Source organism: Nicotiana sylvestris, chromosome 9 (genome assembly GCF_000393655.2).
Source record: "Nicotiana sylvestris chromosome 9, ASM39365v2, whole genome shotgun sequence".
In the NCBI taxonomy this organism is placed as follows: Eukaryota; Viridiplantae; Streptophyta; class Magnoliopsida; order Solanales; family Solanaceae; genus Nicotiana; species Nicotiana sylvestris.
Window position 1 is genome coordinate 144,031,882 of NC_091065.1, and position 10,127 is coordinate 144,042,008.

The window sequence follows — 10,127 nt, forward strand, 5'->3', positions numbered from 1 at the left end:
CAGCGTTTAGAATTCTATATGGATATTTCGTTCAAGAAAATGCAGCAATGAAATTGTAATATGTGAATTTTTTTTGTTGGCAACTGTTTTCTAATTTTGAATATCGTTGACACTCGAGATATGGCGTTGCTTTATCTCACTGAAGCAACTCTGATACACCACTTGGTGTTTTTTGTGTTTTTTTTTGTATACCTAGACCTCTGTTACTACTTGTTGTTGTCTTTTATTTCGATTTCCCGATTGCATTATCTATTGCTAGTTTTGTATTTTGCTTTAGTTGTCACATCGGTTTGCTTGTTATTAATGCCCTTTCCCTCTTCCCGTCCTGAGTTGAGGGTCTTCTGGAAACAACATTTCTGTCTACTTAAAGGTAGGGTTAAGATCTGTGTACACTCTACCCTCTCCAAACCCCACTTATGTGAATATACTAGGTATGTTGTTATTGTTGTTGAGACTTAGAGATAGATATTCTGATAGTCGTTACTTAGATATATGGTCCCAATTCACAAAGGTAGGGGTGGCAAAATGGTTAAAAGAAAACAGTTAACCACCCATATTATCCACTAAAAAATGGATTGGATAATGAACTTTTTAAAAACGGGTCAAATATAGATAAGAACCATATTATCCATTTAGAAAATGAATAACCAATGGGTAAGCAATGGATAACCAATGAGTCTAACTTTTACATTTGTAAAGCCTCAAATTGGGGTTCCTCAAGATAGGGGAGACTAAGAATTCTCCCAAAAGTGATCATATGCAAGAATTCATGGATAATAATGTTACCCATATTATCCGCCAATTAACCATTTTTTATCCGTATTAAATATGGGCGGGGTCGGATAATTTATCCATTTTTTTATTACCCATTTTCGACACGAACCATATCTGACTCGACCTGCCCGTTTGCCACTCCTAACCAAAGGCTTTCTCTTTTTTATCTTCTCCTGAACACTATGCACGGACTTACCCCTGTCACACCTCCTTTTTTACCACCCAAGGGGGTATAAGGGAAGTTTTCCAATTAAAGTGACATTATTCGAAATGAGATTATTTAATTTATCAGAGTCGTCACTTGGAATAATTTATTTGGTGTCCCAAGTCACCGGTTTATTTTAAAATCCCAAATCGAGGAAATTTTCAACTTTATTAAAAAGTCTGTGAACCAGAAATTCTAGTTAAGAAATTTTGTTAACCCGGGAGAAAGTGTTAGACATTCAAGGGTTCCGTGATTCTAGAGCGGTCGCTTAGTGATTATTACTTGGCTTAAATGTTTAAACTACTCATTTTTAGGACCTATACCTTTTCCCGCTTTTAATCACTTGATTTATTCGTAATTGAAGAATTGAGTTATGCGTATGTACACTCATTTTCTTTGGCGCGTCAAAAATTATGTCACGCGAACGTGTCCACAATTAATGATGCTTTGTCAATTATTTAAGAAAATTTTATCGAAGTTGCGCGAACGCATACCTCGAGTTACTTTTTAGAATTGAATTCATAATTATGTTACGCGAACGTATACATAATCACAGTAATAGTCTAAGTCACGCCTAAAGCAAGCTACGAATGTTCATTATTAGAAACCGTAATCATTTCACGCAAACGTGTAAATAATCATGATAATAAATTCAAAATGCGCCTAAAGGTTCGCCTACCCAGGTATGGTTGACCTAACATGCTCCTAGCGGATAATATAACAAAATAAATAAATAAATAAATAAAATGAAACTAGATAAAAGGGGAAATTCTAAATCATGCTCATATTCACTTGAATTTTCATTTTTATGTATTTGGCCAAGCTCGATTCCTAGGACATGTAAACAATTTAATTACTAATAAGCTCGGCCTTTCCCCACTCGCACGGCCCGCATTCATCTTTCAAAGCCGATAGAGTCAAGCAATGGAGCATACAAACAGAAGAACATTCAGTAGATAAGAACTAAGGAAGGCCTGAAATATAATAAAGAAAAAGTGAGGCAAAGCCATTAAGAGGAGCCATTAAAATATTTCTAACCAACCCAATTTTCCTAATTTTTTGATATGTGAGATCCTAAAGCCCATAAATTTAACCCTTAGAACCAACGTCATACAAACCTTTCTTCACTTTTATACTTACAAATTAACCAACAGAGGCCATACGATAATACATTACCCAATTAGCATCTAAATACGGTCAAATAAAGCAAATCAACAATTGGGCATTAGCATTCAAAATTGAAGGCAAAAGTACAGATTCCCTACACGACCATTTCATCAGCTTTTGAATATTTTAACAAGAAAGAGCACATGTTTAATCAAATTCGACCACCAGAATATTACTTTGGCGCATGGGGTTCAAAGGATCAGTAGGAATTCTTTGGTCAGGCACAACGAAAATAACTCTTAGAACAACCAATGTGACAAGTTTATAATATGAATGACATGCTGGACAACATGACTAGCAGTGCTATATTATGCTTTCAAAATTTGATCTAATAACCATTGAGACAAGCAAGGTCCTTAAACAATCGGAAAAGTTATCTTTCACTTTACGATCTAAGCAAATCGAAAGATCTTCACTACTTGTTACCCATTCAAATCAGTTGACGGGAAGCAAACCAACATGCAGAAAATCTCATTTCTGAAAAAAAAACATGAAGTACCAAACTTTGTTCCGTCCTTAAGATCGACTCGGAATCATATTTATCTCAAATGACGATTTTCATATATGTAACTTCATAATAACTTTTCAACTCACGCGAAGCATAATCTTAACATTAAAGAGTCAAGACATGGAGAGAACTCAAACAACAAAACCAAGTTAGATAAGGAATCTACCACAAACAGAAGAATCAAGTCAGATAAGGAGCCTACCACGACGAACTTGAATTAACCTTTCGAGCACTATCAACATTTACAATATTTCCAAACAGAAAACTCATTCTACATTATTCATAAGGAAATCAGTAGGAAGGTAATCTAAACCAGGGAATCAAGCATATTTTAATTTATTCAAACTCTAACTAAGACACTCACCGAAAGGAAACTCATGGGGTGACAATAACCATCAGCCAAAATTAGAAAGAGAAATCGATTAAACCCCAAACTACATCTGATTAGCCTATCTTAAAATGGCTCCCCTTTATGGCTTTGATTCATAATAAATATAAAAATAGAAGGAAGAAGTGAACCTGAATGCATCTTTAATTAATTCTGCTCGCAATCAAATATGAGTAAATCCGGCAGCGAAAATCCACGACAAACACCAGCCAAGCAACAGGAACTATCAATCACGAACGGACCTCGATCGGCGCCGCAGAACTCGAACTCCAAACGCAGCTTCAATTAGATTCTATCCATGGAACATAAATAAGGAACAAGGAGGTCTGTATGATTGGAGGTGGCGGAATTATATAGAAAATCTTTTGGGACAACAATTTCCACTGTTGAAGTCGCTAGGGACATCGATTTAGCGTATTAGAGTCATGGACTAACGAGAAAAATGGTATCGATTTGAATGGGAAAATGGGTTTATTAGCTTGTTTGATAAGATGGGTTATGGAAATGGGAGGCAGAGGCGTGGGGATTTTGCAGGGGTCCTCCTAGGGAGTGATCGATTTTGGGGAATTGGGGGGTGTCCTTTGGTGTAAACGGCGGATTCCAAAAGTCTAGGTCTCTAAGGTCTATTTTAATTTAGGAGTTAAGGATTATTTTATAGGGGTAGGAATTATGTTAGGTCAAATGCGGAATGGGTATGAGCTCAATGTTTTTGGCTTGGGTAATTTGGAATTTTTGGGCTTCAAGTTAAGCTGGCCCAGACGAAATTGAAAGATCAAATCTACTTCTTTTCTTTGTTTTTCTTTCGATTTCAAAAATCCAATTGAATTAATTAAACAAGCTAAATAAAATCCTAAATTAGACTCTAGCTTAATTAATTTGTAAAGTTAATCTTACTTATTTTTACTAATTTAACACCAATTAATTTAAAACTAAACGCTAAAATGTGGACATGACTATTGTAGCAATTGTTTTTGTGATTTTTGTTTAATGAATGCAATTAAATTATGAAATTAAATTCCTAAATACAAATTGGACCTAAAATGACATGAAATTAAAACATGACATTTTTTTATCATTTTTCTATAATTTTTAAAATATTAAAAATGCATGAAATGCAACTAAATAAAGAAAAACTTCTAAAATCCATTAAAAATTATTTTTGGTTTATTTTTAGGAGTTATTTTCATGTAGGACAAAAATTAGGTACTCACATCTGCACCACTTTGCTCAGAAACATGAAGAGTTTTCGGGAAAATATAAAATGAGCAATTACGAGCAATATTTGCCCGTTTGAAACTCCATTTGGAAGCATTTTGGAAAAGTTTGACCGAACCTTGCTTCGGAGGTTGACTACACATCCTTGGCTATAAAGGAATCATGTCGGTGTAGTTTTGGAAGGCTGATGGAGTGATGTGTTCAAGAGTTGAGTGAGGTTCCGTCGAGGCTCCGGTCCGTTGTCCTGTTATTACATCAAAATCAAAAATTAAAAAGACTAACTAAGTCTATCAGCTACGAGTTACAAGATTCCTATCTATAAACCTTCTGAAGCTTGATCTTGAGTCTTGGATGGTTATTCCTATAGACTCGGATCTGAATCTTGATGCTCGTTAGCTGCAACTGCTGGTTCATTCTTCTTCAGCTTTTCGGATCAAGGCGGGACACGCGAAGCTTGTGACTTCAATCAAATTTTGAGTATTCCGCATCTTTTCTCCGCTTCTACACTCAGAGTTCAACTCCTTTTCTAGTTCTTCTTTTCTTTTATTTGGGTTGAGACTTCTTCTTTTGGTCATCTCAAATCTTGTGCCTCACGGTGAAAACCTGTTTAGGCACTAAAGCAAACAAGCGAACAAAATTTTCTGGCCCAGTTTTCACTAGGAAAATTTTGTGAGTTATAGTAACAAAATCTAAACTATTTCTTTATTGAAAGCAATAAAATCAAGATTGTGCATCCCTGGGAAAAATAGATTAGGGAATGGAACCCTATATTTATAATGAAATCAACTAGGGAATGGAGACCCTATGTTAGAAAAGAAACTAGAGAGTGGAGACCCTATATCTAAACTAAAATTAACTAGAGAGTGGAGACTCTATGTTGAAAAAGTGACTAGGGAGTGGAGACCCTATGTCTAAAATAACATTGTCGCGCCCCCTTTTTCTCGCGAAATCGGGCTTATGACATTCGGGAGGACAACTCGTTCCCTTTCGGGAATTGGGTTTGAATTGAAGAGTCGCCACCTAATGATTTAAGTGCATTAGGACACTAAGAAGGGTTTGATTTGAGCAACCAGAGATTGGGTAAGGGCATGAAATTATTTCAAAGGGAAGGTATTAGGCACCCCTCAGGATCCACTAGTGTGGTTCCGGACCAAACCATTGTTGTGACTTTAGGTACAAATATTACGTAGGCAAATAAGAACTTCAAACAAGAGGGGATTTTCACGTAATGGTTACAAAATAGGTGAAGTTAAAAGAACTAAAAGAAAAGCTGATTTTTTTAAGAAAATAGTTTGAAATTTGAGAATAAATAAGGAAACAAAAAATAAAGGAAAAAGGGTCCTAAGTTTGTAAATAATATGGATCACCCCACGCAACATCCAGTAATCACTCCTCAGTGAGGGGCTACACGTGATGTTACCGCGTAGTCATCATATCCATATCTACCCTCCTACCCCGTTGAGGTATTAAAGCATGGAATGGTCTCGTTTACTTATTGCATGCTATTACCCGCCTCAGTCCTATCAGTCCCAGAGGCATTTGGGACTACTAATCCTAAAGGGGAGGGATATTTGGCTTACTTGTGGTTTCAAAAGGTAAAAATACTAAGGCGAAAAACAAAACATATATGGCAAGTATGGGGAAGCATATAAACAAATGAAAAGCATGTATGGGCTTACTTGTGGTTTCAAAAGCATGATGTCTACTGATTTCAGAAACAATGAATGAATTGATTACATACTGAAGAAAGAAAGGCGAGTTTTAGCAAAAGATGGACAGTTCTGCAACTGGTAATGCATTATTATTGCTGATTTTAGGCTTATAAACGAGTGAGGTGATTCAGATTAAAGCTCCTATAGATATGCTTTCTATGTGTTTGTCCACTTTAGGACACCTTTATAGACATAATGAAATGCATAAATCCTATAAACATGATGTCTAGGTACTGTGTATTATATGAACATGATATCCAATTGCAGTTGGTTGTTAAGACCTATAAACATGTTTGCCTTATAAGAAGTGGATATGCAAGATTCAGAAAATCCTATAGGCATATTTTCTACATGCATATGCAGAATTCAGATTTCGAATAATTATAGATATGGTATCTACATGAGAGTGCAGAAATTCCTATAGGCAGGTTAATATGAGAATGCAGAAATCCTATAGACATGGTATCTATATGGAAGTGTAGAAATCAGAGACTCATATAGATATGGTATCTATATGGAAGTGCAGAAATTCAAAAACTTCTATAGACATGGTATCTATATGGAAGTACAGAAATTCATAAACTCCGATAGGTAGGTTATCTACCCCTTTTTGCATACATAGTTACCCCTCCCTTTTCACTAGCCATCCCCGAGAGTTTTATTACAAAGTTATTACAGCCCAGAAAAATAAAGTAAAGAAAAATACATCAGAAATAAAAAATACAACCAAGGAGAGCCTGATTCAGACTTCCTGTCTGAAGTATGAAGTAAATCGACTCTAAGAGATCATATTTCAAAGCCTTTCTCCCATTTGGGGTGTGTCAAAGTTCCCTAAGAGTTTCATAAGAACTCCGGGCAGTGCTTACACCCAAATGTATCACCAGATAAAGCCATAGTGCAGTGTAGAAGGGCCAGCCCTCAGGTGTCCAAGTTTAGAAAGAACTCAAGGTCCCAAGACAAGGCTCACAAGAGGGGGCAGAACATAGGAACTAAGAGGAAGTGCAAGTGCGAAAGTAGAATTCTGAAAGGGAAAAGGGAAAAGGGGAATAACTTAAAATCAGTACACATAAGGGTGTAGGGAAATGGGGGAATTTGCAAGAGCAAAAGAAAAGTAGGCTGATGGGCACACCCAGCAATGGGAGATGCTGGCACACCCTCCAACTTGTTTGCTTAGAGGATAAGACCCCCATTGGTTTAAACTTAATTCATGGGCAACAACTCACATTGTCATGCCTTAAGTCACAGCTCTCAAACACATAGGGGTGATGGGGATAGGGAGCAAGGATTCGCAGCAGAAACAGGCAGAAAGATATGAGCATACTAACTTAAATATTGAACTTTACAGAAATAGTAAAGTAGACATGGATATAAAAGCTGTAAATGAACACATTGTGATGATGCTGAAGCTTAAATTAGGACATACCAGTTTCAAAGAAACAAACAGAGAAAATGGCAGTAGTCTTGTAAAAGCCACAGTGTAGACAAGAAGAGAGAATACTATTATGTGTAAGTAAGATTTCAGAAGGATTGTGAAAATGTTGTTGTTTGTGCAGAGGGTCGTGCCTTTTATAGTGTAAAGTCAGGCAGAAATAAGGTAAGAAAATAGTTGAGGAACTGATTGTCAATCAATTACACAAGACTCCCTTTAATTAAAGGATTCAGATTCAAAACAGGTAAAAACCATTTAAGGAAAGAAATTAAATAAACATTTTGTGCAAAGCATGCAATTAGGGGCAAGTACATAAAGGTTATTTAAGGACAAGGTTTTGAAATACACGGTTTGTGCAAATAAGGTAAGCAAATCAATTAACAAGCAGTAAATCAAAATGGTCTGAGATTTTGCATAAATGAACCGAGTCAAAAAAGATGAAGAAGGATTTTAACTTAGGCCGAGTCACAGAGAAAATCAGCAAACAATGGAAAGAAATCAATCAAGCCATATTCAGAAGGAAGTTTGAACTAATTGCAAATTTGAAAACCATTTTAGAGGGAAATTCATCATATATAAGGAGCATACGAACATGTTAAGCATGGAAAAGACTGTGGTTTCATTGTAAAATCAGAAGAAGATCCAGTGTAGAAGAGCTTAGCAAGAGCTGGAATCATATGAAGAACAAATGTTTTATTTCAGAGATTCAAAATAGGTTCAGAGGTCTTAGAAAGAATTGAAATCTCTACCATGTTTCTCTCAACAACTAAAACTCGTGAGAAACATGATAGAAAAGTAACATGCATAGCATAGCGGAAGAATTCAAAGAAAATAGAGTAGAAGAAGCCAACACGAAACGTAATGGAAAAGACTGATAAGATCGGTAGCAGAAACATGCTGAGAAGTTTTTAGAAGAAACTTAAACAGAACTTAGTAGAAAGAAAATAGTAAAACACTTAAGAACACAGTAGAAAAATATAGTAGGAGAAACATATCAGAACGTGGTAGAAGAAAGTACTAGAACATAGTAGAAAAGCATACGAGAACATAGTATAGGAAAACACAGTAGGAGATGCATACAAGAACAGAAAACATAGTAGAAGAAGCATACAAGAACGTGGTAGAACAAAAAAAATATAAGAACATAGTAGAGGCTGATGCACACAAAAGAAAAAAGAAAGAAAGTCAGAGAAACACTTAAACATTTTTCCAGTAAACCCTAGATCGAAAAAGAAATGGTTCTGAAAGTAATTTTGAAAGAAAAGCTAGAGAAATCGTTTAAAAACTTAGGGAAAGCATAGATACACAACAGATCTAATAGAATCGGAGATAACCTCGAAGGGTTAGGGTTTCAGAGGAACCCCAGTAGTGAGAAAGGCTTTGAAGAGTCACCGATCTAAGTCAGAGAGGTCAAAATCAGGCTCGAACAACCATGGTACGCCGGAATAAGGCCGGAGACGGCCGTGGAACCTTGAATTGACAGAGGTCTGGGAACAATCCTTCAAGGTCAGGCCTTGAATCTTCAGAAATCAGGCACGTGGGAGTCATAGGAGGCCGGTGTAGGACTCTCATAGCCTTGGAAGCCATAGATTCTGGTGGCTTTCAGGCGGAGATGGTATGAGGCGGCTAGGGTTTGAGAAGGTTCGAGAGTGTTTGAGAGAGTGGAGGGTTCAGAGGAGGCTGGTAGGTGAGAAATGAGAAGGTTAGGGTGGTCGTTTGGGTTAAAAAAGGTAAGAGTGAATAGGGGCCGTTGATCTCAGAGATCAACGGCCAAGATGAGAGGAGTCTAGGTTCAGTAGGATTTAATTGGGGTCAGGGGCGGGTTTAAATTAAAATTGGGTTGGGGAAATGAGATTGGGAATTGAGTTCAATTGGGGCTGATTTAAGGCTATAATCGAAATAGTTAGGGCTAGTATTTAAATAGGCACTTTTTCCTTATTTATTTTAAAAATAGTAAAATAATTTCTGGAAACAAATTAAAAGTACTAAATCAATTAATAATATGTAAATATTAAATTAAAAATACTGTAATTAATTTTTTTAATTATAACGCAATTAAATCAAAAATAGGCTAATATTGCAATTATATGCAATTTAGCTTTAAAATACTAAATAAATTTCTAAAAAAAATGTGCGAAAATTAACTTAGCTATATTTTGGTATAAAAAAGAGAATCCAATAAATGATTTACCAAAATGCCAATTTTGGAACATTTATTGTTTTTTCCTGATAAAATAGGGCAATAAAATTGATTTAAAAATCTTAAAAAAAATTGAGAAAAATAATAGGACCTTGGGATATGCTTATATATGCATATATGTGTTGTTTTAAAAGGTATTTTACATATGAAAATATATAGGGAAAAACTGGGTATCAACAAACATCAACTAGGAAATGGAGACCATATGTTGAAAAAGTGACTAGGGAGTGGAGACCCTATGTCTAAAATAAACTCAACTAGGGAGTGGAGACCCTATGTTGGAAAAGTAACTAGGGAATGGAGATCCTATGTCTAAAATAACTTCAACTAGGGAGTGAATACCCTATGTTGGAAAAACGACTAGGGAGTAGAGACCTTATGTCTAAAATAAAATCAACTAGGGAGTGGAGACCCTATGTTGGAAAAGCGACTAGGGAGTGGAGACCGTATGTCTAAAATAAAATCAACTAGGAAGTGGAGACCCTATATCTAAAGTAACTTCAACTAGGGTGTGGAGACCCTATGTTGG

The 10,127-nt window shown here is 36.0% G+C and overlaps 2 long non-coding RNA genes across 2 annotated transcripts; both read right to left on the bottom strand.

Moving 5' to 3' along the window:
- Positions 1–1,736: 1,736 nt before the first annotated feature.
- Positions 1,737–3,836, bottom strand: LOC104231549 (uncharacterized). The gene is made up of 2 exons (XR_712104.2): positions 3,174–3,836; positions 1,737–1,953 (listed from the first exon to the last, which is right to left on the bottom strand). It is a non-coding gene; the product is annotated as an uncharacterized lncRNA (long non-coding RNA).
- A 461-nt stretch (positions 3,837–4,297) lies between these two features.
- On the bottom strand, positions 4,298–9,414 carry LOC138876833 (uncharacterized). The gene is made up of 2 exons (XR_011402097.1): positions 4,582–9,414; positions 4,298–4,501 (listed from the first exon to the last, which is right to left on the bottom strand). It is a non-coding gene; the product is annotated as an uncharacterized lncRNA (long non-coding RNA).
- Positions 9,415–10,127: the final 713 nt, after the last annotated feature.